The sequence below is a fragment of the Sarcophilus harrisii genome, chromosome 1 (assembly GCF_902635505.1).
Source record: "Sarcophilus harrisii chromosome 1, mSarHar1.11, whole genome shotgun sequence".
Taxonomy (NCBI): Eukaryota; Metazoa; Chordata; class Mammalia; order Dasyuromorphia; family Dasyuridae; genus Sarcophilus; species Sarcophilus harrisii.
The window spans coordinates 562,446,283-562,471,162 of NC_045426.1; the positions used below are offsets into that span (position 1 = coordinate 562,446,283).

Below are 24,880 nucleotides of genomic sequence, written 5' to 3' on the forward strand. Positions count from 1 at the left end.
ATAGTATTCAATAAACATTTAACAAGGCACAGACATTTTCTGCTAAAAGAAAACTCACCAGCATGTACCTTTTGGCCATTTAGTAGTTAAATTAGTAATTTTTTTTTAACAACATCTGGTGAACAGTCTCTAATTTCTAAAGTTTTGGAATGAAAAGCCATTGGGCAAATTCAGAGTTATGAATGATTTGCCAGTTGTTTACCTTTATGCCAATCTTCTCCCTGTCCCACATGACTTCAGACAAATTCATTTCAAATGTGTTTTTCATAAAAAATCTCAAGTTATCTGGGCAAAAAGTTAATACCATTCAAGCACTCAGTGATCATCAGTGCTTTAGGATGTCATTATTCTTTTTGCATAGTAGTTGTCCTGGTTAAGACTTAGTAGAAAAAATATTTCAAGTTTATGTCTACATATAAAAAATTAAGTAGACTATGAGGCAGTTATCCATCCAGGTAATTTGATAGAAAAGAAACTCAATTTAACATCTGTGATTTCAGGAAATGAAACAATGGAGTAAAAAAACCCTCAAAATATTGGTTTTTGGACAGAGATATGAAGGTTTGATTTTTCTAATTGTTGTACTAAATTTCCCTTTCATAAAGAAATACAGACAAAGTTTGAGAGACCATTAGAATTATTTTGAAAATACATGTAAATGTGATTAGATCATTAGCTCTTTCTAATCTTGAGTTATTAAGGATGTAGAAGGTGGCAGTGAGTAGCAGCAGCCTGAAGCACTTATGGTATGTTGTATTTCATCTTTTACTTGAAAAGGCCAAGTTTCTGGTTTTTGTTTTTTTTAGGTTTTGCGGATCAGTTAGTTTACATGCCAGGCTTATCCACTCAATATTGGGCTACATTCTGCTTTGAAATGTATGACTTTAGTCATTGACACATATCAAAAAGCTGGACTTGGCTTTCTAGTAGTAAAATAATTTGTATTTATTTGCTTTATGTCTTTCTCCATAGAAGTTTAAAGCACTTCACATTTATCCTAATGCTATACCTGATCCTGGCAAAGATTTAAAATGCATCTCCAGTTTTGGATGCCACATTTTAGGGGAAAATATGACAACTTCTTTTGTAGCCAGAGAAAGATGACCAGGTTTCTTAGAAGGTTGGAAATCATGTTATCTATAATGATCATTTGAGGAGATCTGGACTCTAACTTGGAAAAGAAAAGACTTAGAAAAAGGACATGATGATTGCCTCCCTATATTTGGTATTGGAAAGATGGTCAGATAGAATAAGTAGAGGCACTAGATTGGAAAACTGAGGCATAAGAAATATAAGAGCCTAACAGAAAACAAGGACAGAGCAGACTGAGGTTTTGCTCCAAAATTAATACCTGAGAGCTCTGGGTTTCTCAAGGTTTTCCACTGGCCAATATTCCTCTGGTGGACTTGAAGGAGAGAGTAAAGCAACAGGGTCATAAGCCAAATGAGGATATAGGTGAGAACAAATGACAGACTTCTTGCTCAGACCAATTGCCCCTGAGACAGAAGTGGCTGCCAATGGATATAGTGTACTTGACCCTTAGTCTGAATGGGCAATTATCTGGTTAATTGAAACATTTGTCCCCATTCTTTGAACCAACCTGTGCTTCATATCCAGGTGTATCACAGGCAAAATTTATGGTCATTTATTTATTTATTTTCTCTCTCTGCAGAAGAATGGTACTAGTACTGGAGAATAACTTCCTTGGAAAGTCTGGGACCCTGAATATCCATATTCTGACCTGCTTTGGCCTTTCCTCCTCATACACAAACTTTTCTTCCTACTTCAAGTTGCGGGGATGGTGGAACTTAATTGTTGCTTCTCTGGATGAAAAAATTCTTGGTTGCACATGTCATATAGTGGATCTTTACATACATTTATTCTTGGAGGATTGCAGCTGTTTAAGATATGACCCTTTGTGAGAATTTTGAGCTTAGAGACCTAAATTCTTAGACTTGTAAGGAATATTAGACTCCATTTCTTATGGCTAATCAGGGATTTCTCTTGAACTCTCTAAAAAGCATTATATGCTTCGAAGATATATACTGTTAAATAGTTTTTCCATCGATGGCAGTTTTAAGTGTATTTATAAAAGATCAGAAGCCAACTCCAGAGCTTATCGTGATTGCTCATATCTCTTATATGGATTTTCTGTCTTGTCCTTCAAGCAAGAAGAAACTCAAACATGGACTCCAATGAATTCCTGACTGATTGCTTTTCCTTTTTTTTTTTTTTTTTAAGACATTTTATTTTACTTTATTTTCACAATAGTATTTTGTTTTTCCAATTACATGTAAAGATAGTTTTTACATTCATTTTTGCAAGAATTTGAGTTCCAATTTTTTTCTCCCTCCTTTCCTTCCCCTGCCAAACAGCAATCTGAGATAGGTTATACACATAAAATCATTTAAAATATATTTTCATGTTAGTCATATTGCAAAAGAAAAATCAGAACAAAGGGGAAATACATGAGATATTAAAAAAAAAACAAAAAAAGATGAAAACAGTATACTTCAACTCATAGTTCTTTCTCTGGATATGGATAGCATTTTCCATCCCAAGTCTATTGGAATTGTCATGAATCCCTGTATTGCTGATGAGCCAAATCTCTCATAGTTGATCATCACGTTATTTTCTTATTACTGTGTACAATGTTTTCTTGATTCTGCTCACTTCACTCAGTATCAGATCATGTAAGTCTTTCCAGGTTTTTCTGAAATCTGCCTATTCATAATTTCTTATAAAACAATAATATTCCTTTATATTTATGTATCACAAATTATTTAGTTATTTCTCATCTGATGGTTATTCATATACCACAATTTATTCAGCCACTCTCCAATTGATGGGCATTCACTCAGTTTCCATTTTCTTGCCATTACAAAGAGGTCTGCCATAAACATTTTTGCATGTGTGGGTCCCTTTCCCTTTTTTAAGATCTCATTGGGATATAATCCCAGTAGAAACACTGCTGGATCAAAGGGTATGTACAGTTTGATAACTTTTTGAGCCTAGTTCCAAACTGCTCTCCAGAATGGTTGGATCCATTCACAGTTCTACCAACAATGTATCAGTGTCCCAGTTTTCCCACATCCCCTCCAACATTCATCAATATCTTTTCCTATCATCTTAGCTAATCTTAGAGGTGTGTAATGATATCTCAGTTGTCTTAATTTGCATTTCTCTGATCAATAATGATTTGGAGTACCTTTTCATGTGGCTATAAATAATTTCGATTTCTTCATCTGAAAATTGTCTGTTCATATTCTTTGACCATTAATCAATTGGAGAATGGCTTGAACTATTATAAATTTGAGTCAATTCTCTATATATTTTAGAAATGAGGTCTTTATCAGATCCTTTGAATGTAAAAATGTTTTCCCAGTTTATTGCTTCCCTTCTACTCTTATCTGCATTAGTTTTGTTTGTACAAAAACTTTTTTTTTGCTTACATTCTTTTTTTTTTAAATAATTATAACTTTTTATTGACAGAACCCATGCCAGGATAATTTTTTGCAACATTATCCCTTGCATTCACTTCTGTTCCGATTATTCCCCTCTCTTTCTCCACCCCCTCCCCCAGATGGCAAGCAGTCCTATACATGTTAAATAGGTCACAGTATATCCTAGATATAATATATGTGTGCAGAACTGAACAGTTCTCTTGCTGCACAGGAAGAATTGGATTCAGAAGGTAAAAATAACCTGGGAGGAAACAAAAATGCAAACAGTTTACATTCATTTCCCAGTGTTCTTTCTTTGGGTGTAGCTGCTTCTGTCCATCATTGATCAATTGAAACTGAGTTAGATCTTCTCTTTGTTGAAGAAATCCACTTCCATCAGAATACATCCTCATACAATATCGTTGTTGAAGTATATAATGATCTCCTGGTTCTGCTCATTTCACTTAGCATCAGTTCATATAAGTCTCTCCAGCCCTCTCTGTATTCATGCTGCTGGTCATTTCTTATAGAACAATAATATTCCGTAACATTCATATACCACAATTTACCCAACCATCCTCCAATTGATGGGCATCCATTCATTTTCCAGTTTCTAGCCACTACAAACAGGGCTGCCACAAACATTTTGGCACGTACAGGTCCCTTTCCCTTCTTTAGTATCTCTTTGGGGTATAAACCCAGTAGTAGCACTGTTAGTTCAAAGGGTATGCACAGTTTGATAACTTTTTTGGGCATAATTCCAGATTGCTCTCCAGAATGGTTGGATTCATTCACAACTCCACCAGCAATGCATCAGTGTCCCAGTTTTCCCACATCCCCTCCAACATTCATTATTATCTTTCCCTGTCATTCTAGCCAATCTGACAGATGTGTAGTGGTATCTCAGAGTCGTCTTAATTTGCATTTCTCTGATCAATAGTGATTTGGAACACTCTTTCATATGAGTGGAAATAGTTTCAATTTCATCATCTGAAAATTATCTGTTCATATCCGTACAAAAACTTTTTAACTTAATATAATCAAAATGAACTATTTTATGATCAATAATGATCTCTAGTTCTTCTTTGGTCACAAATTCCTTCCTCTTCCACAAATCTGAGAGGTAAACTATCCTATGTTCTCATTTGTTTATATTATCATTCTTTATGTTTAGCTCATGAACCCATTTCAACCTTATCTTGGTATACAATGTTAAGTATGGGTCTATGCCTATTTTCTGCCATACTAGTTTCCAATTTTTCCAGCAGTTTTTCTGAAATAGTGAATTCTTATCCCAAAAGGTGGGGCTTTTTGGTTTGTCAAATACTAGATTATTATAGTCATTGGCTATTTTGTTCTGTGAGTTTAACCTATTCCTCTGATCAACTAGTCTATTTCTTAGCCAGTACCATATGGTTTTGATGACTGCTGCTTTATAATATAGTTTTAACTCTGATACAGCTAGGCCACCTTCATTTGCTTTTCTCTTTATCAATTCCTTTGAAATTCTTGGCCTTTTGTTCTTCCAGATGAATTTTGTTTTTTTTCTAGTTCAGTAAAATATTTTCTTGGAAGTCTGAATGATATAGCACCAAATAAACAGATTAGTTTAGAGAGTATTGTCATCTTTATTATATTTGCTCGACCTATCCATGAGCACTTGATATTTTTCCAATTGTTTAGAGCTGACTTCATTTGTGTGGAAAATGTTTTGTAGTTTTGCTTATATAGTTCCTGACTTTCCCTTGGCAGATAGATTCCCAAATATTTTATACTATAGACAATTATATTAAATGGAATTTCTCTTTGTATTCCTTGCTGTTGGATTTTGTTAGTGATGTATAAGAACAGCATAACTTTCTTTAAGAAGCTTTCCTAAGTGATTAAAAAAAAAAACACCTCTGTTCGTATTGAGAATGCATCATCAATGGGAGACATCTCCTTCCCTTATTGTCTGTGTGTGTGACCTCACAGACCCTATATAAGCAGTGGGGTCCAGGAAGTAGGTGGAGCTTATTAGGAGTTCAATAGGAGTTCAGCAGGAGTTCAGTAGAAGGTTAGTAAGAGCTCAGGAGAGGGCAGGATGTGAATACATGGAATAAAGAACTGAGTTTGCGAGCTGCTGTCTTCAGGTGTTCTGTTGGATATGAGAACCACTGCTTGGAGAAGCAGTAGCCAGGAATCTGAAAGGACCTGTGATTGGGTAAGATTCCTGAAGGTCTGGGAATTAGGCAAGACTGATAACTAATAACCTCTGGATGGGAGGGTATACTTCTCTTTCTCTATTTTATGAAAGTAGGCCTCTAGAGATATAAAATTTTCCCTTATTACTGCTTTGTCTGCATCCCACAAATTTTGGTATGTTGTCTCATTATTGTCATTCTCTTTGATAAAATTATTAATTGTGTCTATGATTTGCTGTTTCACCCATTCATTTGCTTTTTATTGAATGTAATTTTTATTGCATCATGATCTGAAAAGGATGCATTTACTATTTCTGCCCTTATGCATTTGATTTTAGGTCTTTATGTCCTCCTAATATATGGTCTATTTTTGTGTAGGTTCCATGAAGTGCCGAGAAGAAAGTTTACTCCTGTCTCCATTCAAATTTCTCCAAAGATCTATCATACCTAACTTTTCTAGTGTTCTATTTACCTCTTTAACTTCTTTCTTATTTATTTTGTGATTTGATTTATCTAGTTCTGAGAGTGCAAGGTTGAGATCTCCCACTATTATAGTTTTGCTGTCTATTTCTTCTTGCAACTCTCTTTACTTCTCCTTTAGGAAGTTAGATGCTATACCATTTCGTGCATATATGTTTAGTATTGATATTGCTTCATTGTCTATGCTACCCTTTAGCAAGATATAGTTTCCTTCCTTATCTCTTTCAATTAGATCAATTTTTCCTTTTGCTTGATCTGAGATAAAGATGGCTACCCCTGCTTTTTTTTACTTCACCTGAAGCATAATAGATTTTACTTCAGCTTTTTACCTTTACTCTGTATGTATCACTCTGCTTTATGTTTCTTGTAAACAACATATTGTAAGAATCTGTTTTTTATTCCAATCTGTTATCTGTTTCCACTTTATGGGAGAGTTTACCCCATTCACATTTACAGTTAAAACTACTAATTCTGAAGTTTGCATTTTATTTTTTTACATTTTATTATCCCCAGAGATACTTTTTTCTTTCTTTTTCCTCTTTCCCTTCTCTCTAGTATTTAATTTATGAATACCACTTGCCTCAAACAGTCTTACCCCTTTAGAATCCCTCCCCCTTTAGAGTCTCTCCCCCTTTGCTTATATCTTTTCCCTACTATTTCTATTTTCCCTTCTATTTAGCCTACTCTTCCCTTTTTCCCTTTCCCTTTCTACTTTTCAATAAGGTGAGAGAAGTTTCTCTGTAAACCAAATATGTCTAATATTTTCTCTTTGAGCCAAATCTGATGAGAGTAAGATTCACATAATGTTCATTCCACTCCCTTTTTCCCCTCAAATGTAATAGGTTTCCTTTGCCTCTTTGTGAAATGTAATTTCCCTCATTTTTACCTCCCCTTTTCCCTTTTTCTGGTACCATCCCCTTTTCATCAGAAATAAGTGGAATTCACCTGTTTCATTGAATGCCCATCTTCTTCCTTGGAAGAAAATGCTCAGTTTAACAGGGTAGTTTATTCTTGGCTGCATTCAAAGTTCATTTGCCTTTCAGAATATCAGATTCTAGGCCCTTTGATCCTTTAAGATGATCCTGGGTGATCCTTATTGTGGCTCATCAGTATTTGCATTTTTTTTCTGGCTGCTTGTAACATTTTTCTTTAGTGTAATAGCTCTGAAATTTAGCCATAATATTGTTTGGAGTTTTAATTTTGGGGTTTCTTTCAGGAGGTGTTTGGTGAATTCTTTCAATGGCTATTTTACCTTCTGATTCTATGACATCTGGGCAGTTCTCTTTGATGATTTCCTGAAAAATATTGTCTAGGCTCTTTTATTCATCATGGTTTTCAGGGAGTCCAATAATCCTTAGACTGTCTCTCCTAGATCTATTTTCCAGGTCTATTGTTTTCCCACATAGATATTTTACATTTTTTCTATTTTTTCATTTTTTTGGTTTTGCTTAACGGATTCTTGATGTCTCATCAAGTCATTCATTTCCATTTGTTCAATTCTGATTTTTATTGAATTATTTTCTTCATTTACTTTTTTTTACTTCTTTTTGTATTTGTCCAATTGAGTTTTTACATGAATTGTTTTGTTCCATGGAATTTTTTTCCATTTCACAAATTCTGTTTTTTTAAGGAGTTATTTTCTTTTTCCACGTCACAAATTCTGTTTTCCTGGGAGTTATTTACCTTTTCTATTTCACAAATTCTGTTTTTCAAGGAGTTGTTTTCTTTTTCCATTTTGTAAAATCTATTTTTTAATAAGTAATGTCTTTTCCCAACCCTTTTGCAAAAATTTCCTTTCCTTTCCCCATTTTTCTTCTAACTCTCTTTTGACATCCTTTTTAAGTTCTTCTAGGATAGCTTTGTGTGATGGGGATTAGGTTATATCACCTTTTGGTGGCTTCAGGGAGATGATCTGTTTTTAGTCTCTTCAGAGTTTGAAATCTGTTCTTCTCTTTCACCATAGAAACTATCTATAGTTAGAGTTCTTTTTCCCTTTTTATTCATTAAAAAAAATGGGATCTGTTTTTAGGGAAAGGGAGGTTTTCCAAACTTCCTGTGCAAGCTGCGGTGCTGGGATCATGCTGACTCACTCCCGGTGGTGGGTGGACGTGGCCAGGTCCCATGAGACTCTGGTGCTTCAGGGTTCATTATTTACCTTTTGTGTTTGTATTAGATACTTTGTAACTTCTCTGCTGATCTACTGGCTTGTAACCATGACAGAATAGCCAACACTGTTGTAGAGTCCTCCCCATAGATTCTCCACCACCTGAAGTATGCACTGCCACATGGATAGCACACCTCACCCCAGGTCTGCATAGCATGCACTGCTGTCCTGCGCCTGGCCAACTCTCTTCGTGCCCACCCTAAACAGACCTTTTCTGGTGATCTTTGAATTTATTTTCTGCTGGTAATTTGCTACACTTCCAATATTCATGAATCCTGCCATTCTAGAACTAATTCAGAGGTTGCATTTGCTAATTCATTGAGGGTTATTGGACAAGGTCAGAAAGAAATGTGTATCCTCTCCACCATCTTGGCTCTGCCTCCACCATTCCAATATCTTTGCCAAGAAAACACTAAATGGGATAACAAACAGAATGAAATGACTAAACATAATAATGCTGCATACCACCCAAAGTCTTGGGCACAGAGAACACTAAATGTTTGTGTTGTGATTATATCACAGGGTTAACAATAGCAAAGTCTTATAAGCTTATAAAGTCTTCTGAGCTTTTTTCCAATGGACTTTACACAGAACTTTGTATCTTTCATAAGTACCTTTTTTATGTTTCTTTACAATTATTACATATTTATAGCTAAGAAGATTAGCATCCTGGATATGACTGAAGAAATGGAGGGCAATGGTCAGTAGCTCCAGTGTTGCTAAACCACTCACTGGGGCATATTGAAATTCCAGGGTGATTTGCATTGCTCTGGCTACCAGGACATAATGAGACTGAAAAAGAATTTACTCACCACAATCTAAACAGGTTTTTTTTTTTTTTTAATTCAGGTTCACAACTGTACCCAGTCAGCTGAGCAAACCTTCAGATAAAAAATTTTCTTTTTTATATCATCATTCCTTCAGCAAGAATTCTCCTAGGCTGCTTAGATATTTAGAATAATATGATTAAATTCTTAACTTCTGTGTTCTTCTAAGCTAGGAAAAGATTGGGAAAACTACTTTACAGCTTTACTCTATATTCTTACAGCTTCATCAAGGTCCTGGTATTCTCACCTACATGTGAGTTTTACTAGATAAGGAGGAGCTCCTTGACAGTTGTTACCTTTTTTTAATGATCTTTGTCACTGTCATCTGGAATTATGCCTTATACTTAGGCACTTAATAGATGACACTGAGTGAATGGTAATGGTTGGCCTGAATTTATGATAATCATACAGAAACAACTTGATTCAGTAGCTAAAGTTACCAGAACACTTTGGAACAATTCAAAAGTTTGGGAATGGTTTTGTTATGGATGTAGAAGAAACCTCAAACTCATATTGAGGTTTATTTATTCCCCAACTGGCCATCATTCTTTTGGGAGCTACTTTGAACTTCTTTCAGTTACTGCATGAAAAAAATGCCATTGTACTTCTATATCATCTAATTCGCCTAAATCATTATTCATTTAGGAATGCAAATCTTTTACATGATAATTTTAAAGCTAAGTCTATAGATAATAAAAGTTAACATTCAATACCATGTAAAATTCTTAAATATGTTCTACGAATAATGTTAATCATAGATAATTATCTTGTCTTTTAAAAAAATCATTCTTCATGAAGAAAAATAGAAATTATGGAATATCAATTTAATCAAGGCTGAAACTAGTCATGCTGAGCATCTTAATAGAATTGCCATTCACTCTCTTTCCTACTTGTCATTCTCCCCTACCTGGGAATTGTCATATAGACAACCTTAAAGAGGAAAAACAAAAATGGATCCATGAATTAACAGAAAAGTGTTGGTTAAAATAATTATTATGATGTGCCGCACTGCTAAGTGTTGTGGTTACAAGTAGGAAAGTAGACACAGTTTCTGCTTTCAAGGAGTTTATGCTTTGGTTGAAAAAGACAGCAAAAAAAAGTGATTCCCCTCAAGTTAGATGGAAAAGTCTCATGTCCTCAGAATTCTATTATAGGAATTTTAAAATTTCCTTTTATTATTTGGGGCTCAGGGTGATTTCTTCTGAAAATTTTGATTAATATTAACCTTGCTTAATTGAAAGTTTTACAATGGGATAAGAAAATTTACTTAGAGGAATGTACAAGATTACAATATGTAAATTAATGATTTCTTTGTCTCTCTCTGACATAATTTTGCCTATAAGAAACTATGTTAGCTTTCTAATGATGATTCAAGATTTCTCTGAGGCCAAAACCTATATTCTGGCATAATAATAAAACCTAGGTTTTTACCTCCATAATTTCTGCACTATATTAAATATGTGTTTGATGGCATCACCTACCACATGAACCCAGAGAAGAGATATTTCTTCTATAAAAGTTCCATAATAAAATAGATGTTTAATTCCATTTTTACTAGTAAAAATCTATTTATGATTTTGAATTATCTAATTTTATTATGGACTTTGATGGTAATAACTTTCTTTCCAGGGATTCAGGAGCTGTGGCAGCTAAGGAATTAAAGGTAACAGCACTTAAAAGAAGCAGTTGCATAAGGGACAGCTGCTTCCCTGAATGATGGCTTTGGGAATTGGGCTAGCAGTTTGGGGGTGGTCCTGCTGCTATTTCTGGGCCTCTTAGGTTTACCTGCCCATTGATAGCAGTTGGTCCTTGGTTCATGCTGGTAGCAGCTGTAATGGTGAGCCTGTTTACCATTTAGGTTGCTTCCCTTAATGATGACTGGGAGGACAAATCTGAAAACATAGCTGGATTGGAAGGCACTAATATTCTTAGAGCTCTTGAACTAAAGTTCCTAGATAATTTTCATTGGGATTTGAGGTGGATAGTTGAAGTATAATGGCTGTAGTTTGACTTTCTTGGCTTATCCTGCCACATGTCTCTACTTCAGAATAATTTAACTGCTTCAGTTAGGTTGAGTTGACTATCCTTAGGTGGTTGTTGGTCAGTAAATAGTATAAATGTTTAGCTTCTCCACAATAGTTGCTTCACTGGATAATGATTGCAGGAAATTGGCCCAGAAAACATATAACCTAACACAGAGGTGTCAAACATGAACTACATTAAAATATAATTGGAAAATATAGAAATAAAAAATACAAGAGAATATAGTTATGTGGTTTTCTAAGTCAATATTCAGCCTGTAGTTTTAGTGGCCTCTGTTTTAATTTGGGTTTGACATCAGAGGGAGGAAGGATGATTAAAGAATATTTAAAGGTAAACATATCACTACTGTAAATACTCCAAATATTTTATGATGTGTTTTTTTTTGACAACATTTACTTCCCAATACCACCCTGCCCAAATTCCCTTCCTTGAGAGTGGAAAACAGTTTAGTAAAACTATCCAGTAGAGGCATCCCCAGTAATAAAGTATATAACATTCTACATTTGAAGTGCCACTCTAGCAAATAAACTAACCCTTGCCTAACCCTGGAAGCTTAGATAATTTAAAATACAGCAAAACCTCTGGGGCCTGAAAGGAAACCTGTTAATCCATCAGTCCTCAAGGACAACAGGAGACATCCTCTTACTTCTGTGAAAAACCCCCTGATAAATCTCTTCTCCTTGTGCCCCCCTCCTGCACACAAACTCCTCATCCTGTACTCAATCCCCCTGCAGTCTGTATTTTTGCTTCTGTAAGACTATTGCTTATGATGATAAGGACTCTCCTCCCCATGTTGTTTTGCTCCTCATAAACTCGACCCTCTCCATTAAGACTTGCTCAGATTTGGGACCCTTTTCCCCCTTCTAGCCATGAGTTTCAATAAATCTCCACATGAAATTCCTGTTGGGTCTTATCTTGTATCCGTTTCAGCATAACACATTCATGTTCACCATTTCTTAATAGAGAGTCAAAAAGTATGATCCTTTATCTGTTATCTGGAGCCAACATTGGTGGGTCAAGCAATTTAAAACTGCTACTAAGGCAAGCAGGATATTGGGTATGTATCAACTATATACATCTAATTATCTTGCTATTATTTGCTCCAGTTCACCCAAGTAAGTTGTTTTCTATGATTTGGAGTTTTTTGATTTCTAGCATTTGGAGATTTTTGACTAAATAGGAGTGGGAAAAAAAAAAAAAAACTTCCAGAGAGGAAAACAAAAGAAATAGAAAAGTTCTGTGAGGAAAAGTTTTTTTTTTAAATTGTATAGTTTAGTCTAACCTGATTTACCTCAGTTTCCTCATATGTAAAATGAGTTGTAAAATGAACTGGCAAATTATGCTAGGGTCACTGCCAAGAACCTCTTCCTCCCCAAAACACCCCAACAAAAAATCAACTCAAGTTCCTTTCTTAGTCTCTGAAGTAGAAATGTTCAAGCTTTGGACTTTCATATATGAAAACCCTATTCAATTTTAGAGGCAATTCTAGAGAACAAAATCATAAAAAAATGCTTCACTTATATCCTCTAATTTGTTTTTCTTCTTTTGTTAGTCGTACTTGGGATTCATTGGGAAATCTCTAGGCAGTACATGTGTGATCTTCAAAATACAATTAAAGTCGTTATTTTTCTTGAGTATTAAAGCTTTCTCCACTTTAGGACTCACATAATTTTTCCCCTTTAGTTCATTCTTTTTCTCTTTATCTTGTCAAAATTCTGATTAGATTATTTAGCTGAATAGAAAACTGAATTTGAACTTATGTGGGTCATTCTTTCCCTGACAGAAAATGAAAATATCCGATTTTTTTGGCCAAGTATTTTGAAATTCCTGACAAAATCATATGTTTGAAATATCCCCTGAAAAGACACAACTGCTTTGGTTCTATAGTTAAGTGGATAGAAATCTTATAGTACTGCCTCCACTGTTTTGATTTCATCTTTTTGCAACAGCCTTGAGCAAAGGCTTGGCTGGCCACAAATTCCATGGGATTTGTAATTCTTTATATTTTCGAATAATGGCAAACTATTTGCACTTAGGTAGGAGAGTGGAAGTTTTCCTCATACAGGAGTTTTGGAGGAAATCAGAGGAGAGATCCAGAGAAGAGAGAAAGACCAGATAGAAAATAGACAAAGAGTGATTGAAGTTGTAGTTTGTTTGAGAAAATGGCAAGTTATGGGATCGAGCACATATGTAGAGACTTTGATAAAGAGAAGGAACACCTCTTTATTGGAAACTAAGGGAATAGAGGAAAGAGTAAGAGGTAATGGTAAAGGGTTTTAAGATGAATAGAAAAGGAGTTGCTGCAGTTGGGTATTTTGTCCTTAAAGAGGTGATGTCTTGGATTGCAAAAGAATTGTATTTAAGTGAAGCAGAGCAAAGTCAGTAGCCGCATTCTCTCTTACAACGTCATTCAGAATCCTGTGGCAAGGCATAGGTTAGTATGGCTGGTGATGGCCCTTGATGTAGTGGGAGACCCTGGCTTTTTTAGGCTAATATATTTCCCAGGTCATAGTTTGTTTGAGCTCCCAGGGTGACAACAGGGAATTAAATAGAAGGTAAGATATGTAGCCAGAGATGCTAGAATCCTCTAAAATTAGGAGAATGGGAGTGGAAGGAGAAGCAGAATAGCTCTATGAACATCTAAGAAAGATCAATGAAATATGTTTGCAAAAGGAATTTTCTGAAATAATGTTTATCTAATCTTTCATAAGAGCAACTTTTGATTGAAAGGAGGCTAGATGGAAGAGGAAGGAAGATATTATATTATTGAGATATGAAGGACAGGAGAGATACAAAACCAAAGAAAAGTTTTATCTACTTTACAATTTTGCTGAGAGCTATCCAGGAAGATAAGTCTGAATTTACCTGTTGTTGGAATCTTATGCTGTGGATTGAGGTCAGAGTACAGCTCTGGTTCCAGTCCATTATAGTCAATGCTTATTATCCCTCAGTTATATAAACACTATGTTGTAGGTCAACCAAGAGATCAATGGCATATCCAGGCTCTGACACAGTTGGATACTGTGATGGACATTAGAAACTGGATAAGAAGGGAAATTCTCAAAGAAGAAAAGAGTGTCTTTGGTTGAAATTACCATAAGCCCTAAGGCCAGCTGGGAGGTAATTAGGTAGTGAAGCTGAAAGTTAACATAAACAGTGCACTCAGCATGGGACCTTGGAAAAGAAGAAATATAGAAAAGGAACTTTGTTAATGTGTCTAACACTGTTCAGGGGACATCACCACCTCTTTTTGGGGGTTATGAGTATCATTGTTTCCAAGATGGAATAGTATTTATAATGGAGAATGATAATTCACTGAGTTGCAGAGAAATATCTCTGAAAAATTCCCCCCCCCCCTCTAATTTCATATATTTTTCCCTCCTCCAACCAATGTTCTGATCCTTATTGTCATTTCCCAGGAATATTTGTATTGAGGAGGGAGTGTGTTGGGAAATAGTGATAGTGCTGGACAAAGATGCTAAATAAATAAATTGGATCTCTTGTCATCTTTGAGCTGAGTTAATGGGAAATGGCATCCCATGGCTTTAGAATAATAGACTTTTTAGCTGAAGAAATTGTAAAAGATAGTTTACTCTAAGCTCTTAATTTTAGAGATGAAGAAAATGAGACTCTCAGAGAAGTAAAATGACCTTCTCAAAATCACACAACTTAATTACTTTAAGTGAGCCCCATTTAATTTTCCAAACTACTCATTTGTGTGACCAGATACTGCTCTCTTTTCTTCCCTTCACCCCATCTTCCTCTGACCTATTGTATATGTGAACACTAATCTGATTTAGTCCTCATTTAAAGTGTTTCTAAATCCCAGTTTTCTCTAACTAACTCATATTATGCATAGTTTATCAGTTTAAAATATTTTTATTCTTTTAGGTTAAAAACTCTATAAAATGTTATATTTTTATTTTAGTATTTCCATTTTTTCTGTATTCCTATCTCTCTTTCTTTTTGCTTTCTCCTGCCTTTCCTGAAAACTATATTTTCCTGAGGTCCATACCAATATATATTTTTTTCTTTTTTCCTCTTTATGCATGTAGAAGCAGGTTGCTTGGCTTTTCAAACTAAACTTTCCTCCTGACAATGGTAATTTCAATTCACAATGAATTTTGACATGCCCTTCAAAAGAGTTCTATGCTGCTGATTTAAAAAAAAATATCCCCCAGAAGTCTTGAGATCTACTTCTCAGTTTAATTATTGATGACTTTTGATGTCATTAAATTTCTCTGAGCCTTACTTATGTCATATGTAAAAAAAATCTATAAGTGCAAAGGGATGATGGAGATTTGGATAAGAGAGTTTATCCTACCTGATTTTTTTTCAGCTACTCTTGAACTGGTACCCTCTAGCCAGAGTCAGCTCCTTTTCTCTAACTAAATCCCACATTTCTGGGGTCCAAGGAAAGATTACCTCATTATCCATCATTCCCAGTGTTCTGGGTTCCTCATCTCATATCCTCCTGTCCATTGTATGCCTGAGTGCTGATGTTATGGGAGTTGAGAAACATGGCCCTGATAAAAGGAGAAACAGAGATTGGAGACAAAAATACATGAATACATATGCACACACTTGTGTATGGGTATGTGTGTATGTTTTGGTGGCCAAAGATACAAAATATAAGGGATTATATAGGTCAAGAAGATATCTAGGGCTGACAATTGTATAGGATGTGAAGTATGTTTTGAGTTTGGTTAGATGCTCATGTATTCAGTAATCAATACATTTTGGTCCTAGGGAGTAAATTAAAATGTACTAAAGCCATGTTCTCTGGAGGCTCAGTGCTGTCTGAGATTATATCTGAGTGTAGTGTTGCAGTGAGGATCTTGGTACTCTAAGAAGTAGCATCTTAAAAGTGACATTTAATCTTGAATTTCACTTATTTCATGTAATTTATTTTGTTACATTTCATATAATTACATGCAATAATACTAAGTATTAGCTGCTTAAAATGGTGAAAACATAGCACTGATTGAAGAATAAAATGAATAATAATCATCTGTCACCAAGGAGGACTGATCATGTAAGAAATGAAGGAGAAAGAAGATGACAGTGGCAGCCACAGAAAATAAATTATTTTTTTGTGTCAGAGGCAGCCTAAGGTTTGGGCTTTTCCTTTTATCTCACACAATGAGTTTTTAACTTAGAAAATTTGATTTTTATTTTAGAAACTCCAAAGATGAAAAGTTGTAAAATGATTTTTAGAAAGATTTTCTGAAAACAAAACTATGTAAAACTATTGTTTTGGGACTTAACTGATTTAAGAAAATTGTCCTGAAATTTTATAGTCCCAAAATTCGTTTCTATGTTAAAGAATTCTTATAACAATATTCTTTCTATCTTCTTACATTGAGGGAAATCTTGCTTTTCCCTGAGCACAATACATCACTTACAAAAATTTCCTTTAGAGGTCACTCCTTTTTCCATTTTCCCACCCCCTACCAGTTCATATGACCAGGAGTAACTCCTTTCTCCCCACTGTTATTTCAGAAAATTTCTTTTGCAAACATATTTCATTGATCTTTCTTATTGAAAGCTTTTCTTGAGCTCATATAATATGCTCTTCTAGCATATTTAAAGAATACTACCATCTCTGGCTGCCTGCCTTACCTTCTACTGTTGTCACCCTTGGGAGCTTTATTATTTACATTTTCTATTTCAATGGCAACTTGGTCTTTGAATTTTTAAATTTTAATACCCTTCTTTTTTACTCATTAGACATGGCCATACCTTATATTTCACCATCTTGAAGAGAACTGCAAAATTGTACTTTGAGACCATAACCTCTTTTTCTTCCATCCTCTTATTCTTCCATCTCTGTCATTCTATATATAACTTACATAAAACCTACTCTTTGCCTTAATCATAAATTTTAGGTCTTTTGAATTCTTCTTATTCTTCCATTACATCTCCCTTATTTGGTTTTCATTTTGCTCCACATGCAGTCTTCATTCCAACTTTGGTCACTTTTATATTTCCCTAGATTGTTAAACTAGAAATATTTGCTGCCCTGACCTTGCATTTTCTTAGCTTGTGAATCATCATTTGCTTGTGAATCATCATCCTTGGCATACTTGATTTCTATATTTCTGCTCCAGTACTGGCTGAGTATTTCTAGGGAAATAATGAAATTTGAACTAATTTTCCTATCCTGTCTCTCCCATCCTCCAATTCCCACCCTTTGTATATTTATATTTATAGCCTCCATGGCGTGCTTGATGCTGCTCTATAATTCTGTTTTTCTGCTCTTCTCTGTTTCTCATCTCTAAGGGCAAGTATTTGTTGTCTATTCTCTCATCTATTCTTTTATTCAGTCCTCCCATCAAACCTACCTCCCTCCATCTGTCTAAAACAACAGTGATAACAATAAGCAACTGAATCAGATAACTGTCTTGAACTTCACTGAAAAAACTGCCATTTACTGTGAACTCAAGAGTCATAATTCACTTTTTGTTTCCATTTCTTATTCACTAAAATTAATTACCTTAATATTTCCTTGATCTCTTCCATTTCCCCTATTTCAAGGTTTCCTTCACCCATCCCCATATATATTTAATCTTTCCATCTTCTTACACAATTCCTCAAAAATTTCTCAATTCTAAAAAAACCTTTTCTTTTACCTTTCTACCTTTCTATCCAGCAACTGCCCCATCTTTCAGTTTTCTTTTAATGCTAAATATTTGAAAAACTCACTATATCCACTTTCTACTTCCTCATCCCCACACTTTCTCATTAATACCTTGCAATCTGTTTTCCATTGTCCATATTCTATTGAACCTTCTGTCTCAGAGTTATTATTGCTTTTTTAATAATCAGATCCCATGGTCTTTTTACAGTCCTCAAACTCCTTGAACTCTCTATGGATTTTGATGTTGGTGACTACTACCTCCTACCATCTCTTCGCTTAACTTAAAAGATAGTCTTTTATCTTGGTTCTCTTCCTATCTCTATACTTGTTTTTTCTTTATCTATTATATCATCTTCTCAACATTTGCCTGACTCCTCAGTCTATGTTTATTTCTCAAACATTGCTCTCAATACTCTTCTTTTCTAACTGTACTCTTTAAGCAATTCCAACCATTCAATTATCATCTTTATGGATGTCAAAGATTTTGTCAACCTCCACAATAGCTTTTGTATTTGTTCTCTCCTTTCCACTCATTTAGCTCCTTCCCCATGTCATGCCATGATCACCTCTTGCATGAATTACTGAAATAAGTCATCAAATTCTTTCTTCATGAAGCCATCTTCCTCAAAGTCATCAAAGTAATTGTCCTAAAGCACAGGTCTGACCATATTACTCTCCTGAGCAAAAAATTTTAGTGAATCCCTGTTGTCATTAGAATAAAATATGAATTCTCTTACCATTCAAAATTGGACTGTAATGTGTATTTCTAGACAAATTTTACGTTATCATTTTGCTTCCTTTTTTTTTTGGCAATCTTTGCATTCTGATGAGTGTAAGGAGGAATTTTAAAATTGTTTTAGTTAGAATTTCTCTAATTAGTAGTGATTTAGAACTTTTTTTTCTATATGGCTATAGAAAGCCTGCTTTCTTTCTTTGAGAATGGCCTATTTGTATCTTTAGACTATCAATTAGGGAATGGCTCTCTTTCTTACGAATTTGATTCAGTTCCTTATACATTGGAAATGAGGTCTTTATCTTAGAAACTGATTACAAAGATTTTTTTTTATAATGAGTTATTTATTTCCTTTTTAATCTGAGATTAAGATTAGATTTAATTTTATGTCATCAAACTTACCCATTTTGCCTCTTGATTCCTTTTTTGGAAGCAAATAATAAAAGTTGTTAAATGACTGAGTAAATGAGTGACCTCAAGTTTGAATTATTATCCTTGTTTCCCAGATGAGTGGAAATTGATGTTTCAATGACAGAATCAAGGATAGGTATCTACTTTTTTTGACTCTTGCTTCAAGTTTCTCTTAGTACATTGTTATGTCTCTGACAAGGAATGTTTTATTTTTGCTTTTATCTGTTGAAAATCAGTCAATTGGCACTTATCAAACGTCACTGTGCAATGTACAGGTGAGACACAAACAAAAAAAATATAACCAAAGCAAAAAGCCCCAAAAAGCTTCAATTCTTTTGGGGAGATGATATTTACATAATTAAGTAAAAACAAAACATATAACAAGTAAATGTAAAGTGATTTCAGATGCATGTATGGGATGCTAACACCCAAGGGATAAAGAAATATCTCGTGGGAAGCAGAATTTGAGGTGAACTTTAAAGCAAATTATAATTTTTAAAAAGTGGAGGCAAGGAAGAGATATTCCCAACATGTCAGGGGGTGGGCGTGGTGGCCATCTGTATGAAGGCAAAGAGATGGAGATGTAATAATGTTGTGTATAAAGAATAGAAATTAAGCCAATCTGGCTGGAATGTGGAGTGTGTAGAGTAATATGTAATGAGCCTGGAAAAGCGGACCACAGCTCAATTTTGAAGAGTTTTACAATGCCAAATCAGAGGAATTTGTATTTTATCCTAAAGGCAATAGGAAACTAACTGAACTTTTTGAGTGAAGGAGAAGCACATCTGTGTTTTAGGAATATAACTTTGGCAGCTGTACAGAAGATAGATTGGAAAAAGAAGAGGCTAGATTTAGGGAGACTATTTGCAATACTCTAGGTGAGAAGTGATAAGCGTTTTAACTTAAGGAAGTAGCTGTGCCAGTGGAAAGAAGGGGACAGATGTCAGAGATGTTGCTGAGTTAGAGACAACAACCGATTGAAGAGTGAAGAGTCCCAGAAGACTTAGAAGTTACAAACCTGGAAGGATGGTGACACTATTGAAAAAAAGAAACAAGTTAGAGATTTGAGGGGGAAGATAGTGAATTCAGCCTTGGATATGTTGAGTTAGAGACATCTTTATGCTATTCAATGGGAATTATGTAAAAAGTAATTGGTGAAATTTATGTTTTAACATATATGTCTTAGATACTTAATATATAATATATAAATATTTTATATATTTTAATGTATAATACATGATTGTTTGATGTTTTAAATATGATATGTAAAGGTTTTATATATTTAATACCTAACACATGAATATTTCATATATTTTAATATAACAGCTAGTTTACATATAAACATAAGTATTTTATTTCAAATATATGAATATTTTATATTTTTAAATATAACATTGAATATTTCATGTATTTTAATATATAATTTCACTTCCTTCTAACAAACTGATAAATTGTAAACTCCTTATGGACAGGGATCATTTCATTTTAATCTTTGCATACCTTGCACAGTGCTTGGCAGAAAGAAGATCTTAATAAACACTTGTTGCTTGATTGTCTGGGTTAGAGCTCAGGAGAAGGACTGAGACTAAATATAGATTTGTATATATAATATTATGTTACAGTATGATATGAAACCCATATATCTATATCATATGTGTAATGGGAACATGTCTCCTGTTAATATTTATATTTTGCCCATCACATTACACATCCATATGTATATCAATATTGATCAACATACAATATTGATACAACATATATCTCTCTTATAATGAGTTCATAACTCAAACCATGGGAGTTGACGAGTTTACCAAAAAAAGAGAAAATATATAAAGGATAGAGCCTTGGGTACACATACAGTAGGAATGAAAAAAGGAAGGGCATGAAGAAGGGAGTAAGAGAGAAAGAATGATGATTTAGGAGTAATGCAGTATTTAAAAGAAAAATTAAGAGACAAGAGTGAAAATATGGAGAAGGGAGAATATCCAGAAGAATTTGGCCATTAGAGTCAAATACTTCAGAGAGATCCAATATGATTAAGACTTAGAAAAGGTCGCTGATTTTCTCATTAAGAGGTCACTGATAATTTTGGAAAGAGTATTTTAATTGAATGATGAGACTGGAGGCCAGATTTCAAGAGTGAATGAGTGGAGAGAAAGCAGAGATGAAGCTTACAGATAACTTTATCTAGAAGTTTGGCTATGAAAAGAAAGAGAGATTTGGGTAATAGTTCAAAGAAATGTTGAGGACCTTTTGGGGCAGAAAAGAACAGAGTGTATTTTGGGGGAGCAGTAAACAGGGAGAGATTGAATATGGAAGGAGGCAATGTGATTATGGGAACAGAATAAAGAAGAAAGGAAGGAAAGAAGAATTCGTTGAGCATCTGTTAGGTATTAGGCACTGTCCAAAGCATTTTACAAATATTGTTTCATATGATCCTCACAACAACATGAGAGGTAAGAGCTCATGGTCTTTTTGGGGAGAAGGGCCACTTTTTCATCAGAGACTCTAGGTTAATGACAAGAGTAGGGAGATTTTATAATGGAGAGACTTTCTGCAATTTTTCCATTCCAATCGTCTATGCTAAAAATAATTTATATATGTGTCAAAAAGTCTATTTTCACAAAAATTAGGAGGGAAGATAAATGGTGGTCAAATAGGTGGGAAATTTGAAGACTAGAAGGAAAAAATTCAACAAAGATTCTAATTCATAATCTTAAAACATACAAACAAAAAAGTGCAAAAGAAAAAAGGATTTGGAAAATACAGACAAGTAATTTTTTTTTATCTGATGTCTCATTACATTGGACATTGCACCAAATTCTATTTCATTTCATACCTAAGCAGACAGACAAGCAAGCCCAGCAAAAAGAAAAGTAAGAGAACACCAAACAGCTTTTCTCTAGCTCAGACTGCATATTTTTTCCACATGTGAAGCCTTTATATGTTGGATAATTCCTTCTACAATTTTCAAACTCTAGTGCCAATTAAAAGTGAAGATGAAATATGAAGAGTGAGGAAGTCCAGATGGGATTGGTGGTTATAGGCTGCATGAATCATTTTCCTACTTTGTCAAGTTCAAGAAACTTGGAAAGGTATAATTCTACACCCTGAATCTGAGATCACTTAGGTCTTTGAGTGAAGAGATGTCTCTGGGCCCAGGATCCAGGAGGAAATGGAGTTCTTTTTCAGTGCTAAAAATACCTAATCTTTAATTCACTATTTTCTAGTACTAATTGGTTTTTTAAATCAAGTTTTCATCTTCTTGTGCTTCTTAGATATGAGGAATGAGAGAAAATGTTTTGCCAGGTTTAAAACCCATTGATATACCTCATTCCAGTCAGAGTGTTTACTCTTGGCAAAATGCAACTTCCTGTTTCAAAGAAATAGGATTGTTAAATGGGGTCTCAAGGCTTCTTGAATAGCAAATAACTTTTAAAAGACAAGACTTTAATGAGCCATTGGTAACTGAGTCAGAAACATTAGGATTGAATGTCCCTTTAAATATATATGAGTTTAAAAGCAAGAAGGGAAAAGGTTAGCAAAATGCTCTCTGAATTTCATGGAAACCTCCTGCCATCCCAATCCTCCAAACTTGACAATTGAAATGTTCGACACAGTCAGGAAGCAGCCCTATTCCCCATCTTTTTACATCCAGAGTACATTCATTTATACAAACTATCACCTGTATATTTTATTTTTGTACATAGGAAGAAAAAAAATTCTTCAAAGCCCAATTCTAAAAGTATGGTGCTTCTCTTGTTCCAAATGCTAGAGACATGCTAACCTTTTTCAGAGGGCTGCTCTCTAAGAACAGCAGATAGGGAGGCATAAAAGGGATGGAACATGAGAAAAGGGTATTTTCTTCTAAAAGTTCTAGTTTGGTGTCTGTACTGGCACAGAAAAGGAAGGAGGGGTTTCTACTTCAAACACCTTTTTCTGGCATAAGAATTTTCTACATTGCCAGAAAGTGAAGTCTGTTGGACTGAGATAGCCCATCTAAACCCTCACCCCTGAAGCTCTATAAACACAGGCATTTGCTCTCCAGGCCCAAGCTAACATTTGGGAGAATAATGGGAGATAGGGCTTCAAGTAAACCTTGGGTTTTATTACAAAGACTTCACATGTTCATTTAGGCAAAGTAAACAGAACTCAGTGCAAAATTGATTCAGTGTATAACCTTGCTCTTCTATTGCTTAATGAGGTGATGCTGATAAAATCAAAACAAATACCCTTATGCTTTGTAAATGAAGGGGGGAAAGAGTTCTGGTTTTAATCATGGGGGACTGAGTCACTGACAAGGCTGGCATCCTAGGACAGTGGCTTTCACAGTTCACAGGCATTGCTTCTGAGTAATTTGGGGATTGAATCCTTAGGTCTCTAAGCTTCCCTGGAGAATCGTGGGGAGAACCTTAGTAAGGGAAGAAACTGGTCTGTCAGGTATACACATTTTGCTTTCTCCACAGGTTATGTCACTGTCCCTTCCTTAAATGAAGAAGGAACTCAACCATGCCCTTTTAGTTACCAGGGGGCAGGTTCATGGGGTGATATAGAAAAGAAGGGATTTATATAAGTATGAATTTAGTTTCTGAAATTCAGGAATCCATTGCAATTCAACAAGTATTTATTGATTGCCTACCAATCAATCAATAGAAATCAATATTAAATACCTATTGTATGATAAGTACTTTATTAGGTATTAAGGATATAAATGAAATTCAAGGAATTTTAATTTTATTGGGATTGAGTTCTGTAGCCGATTAAGCACAAGTGGGAAAAAAAAGAAGAGTAAAATGTGATTCATGTAACTGAAGGACTTTTGTGGAAGATTAACAATAGTAGCTCACATTTGCAAAGTACTTTAAAGTTTTCAATTCACTTTGTTCACGTCATAAAATAGAGTCCAAGTGAAGCGACTTGTGGTCCCTTTAAGAAACTATTTCCTATTGATTTGTGATTCCTTTCAGATTGATCTGTGATTCCTTTCAGATTCCCAGACCTTCCTGGCTAAAGCATATCAGTACAGGAAGCCAGGGCCTTTGATTCAAAAATCCTGGTCAAAAGCACCCCTTTGAAATCCAATAGGAGATCCGGGCTTGTCCCAGCCCCCACCAAATCTGAGCCAACTTGGGCTCTCCCAGCTATCACTGGTTCTGATCTGCTCCTGCTGTCCCAGCCCCCATTCTGACTTATGAGTTTCCCAACTCCCACCAAGCAATATAATGAGCTTCCTATCAACTAAGGTCTTTGCAGATGGACCTCTGCTCAACCACCAGGACTTTCTGTCCACTGAGAACTGCATTTGTAGTGCAAAACTCCATTTTCCATAGATCTGTCCGCTGGAATAATATTCTGATAGTTCCCTTGAAAGCTATATTAGTTGGACCATAGTTGAAGTACTATGATTTTGGGTGCCATGTTGTGGGAAGGGCATTGATAAGATGGAAAGAGTCCAGAAGAGATGAATCCAAAATGACAAACCATCTCCAGAATAAACCATATAAGGTGTAGTTGAAGGAACTAAGGATATTTGAATTGGAGAAGAAAAGACATAAGGGGAATATGACAGGTATTTTAAACATTTGAAAGACTGTAGTTTGGGAAGGGAATTTGTCCCGTTTGTCTCCAGAGAGCAAAAGTAATAATAGCTCTTGGGTAAAAGCTGCAAAGAAGTAATAAGGTAAAAGTTCCTAAGAAGTTGTATTATACCAAGTAGAATGTGCAACAAGTGGGTTTGTACCAACCTTTCCCTCTAACACTTTAAGCAAATATGATCCCAAATGTTTAATCTTTCTATTACAGGATTGTTCTTTAGATTATACTAAATTGCCTCTAAAATACCTTCTAAGCTAAAGCTTCTGAGAGATATACATAAACAAAAAATTAATAGTAAATATAAAACAGGACTCAACTGCGAGTGAAATGGGACAGATAGGTAATTAGTGCTATAAAAATG

At 34.8% G+C, this 24,880-nt stretch overlaps 1 long non-coding RNA gene across 1 annotated transcript in view; it reads left to right on the plus strand.

Moving 5' to 3' along the window:
• The first annotated feature begins 5,488 nt into the window (after nucleotides 1–5,488).
• LOC116421345 overlaps nucleotides 5,489–24,880 on the plus strand; it is a 40,866-nt gene continuing 21,474 nt past the window's right edge. The window contains exon 1 of the long non-coding RNA XR_004231674.1: nucleotides 5,489–5,646. This is a non-coding gene — a long non-coding RNA (uncharacterized LOC116421345). The remainder of the gene's footprint in view (nucleotides 5,647–24,880) is intronic.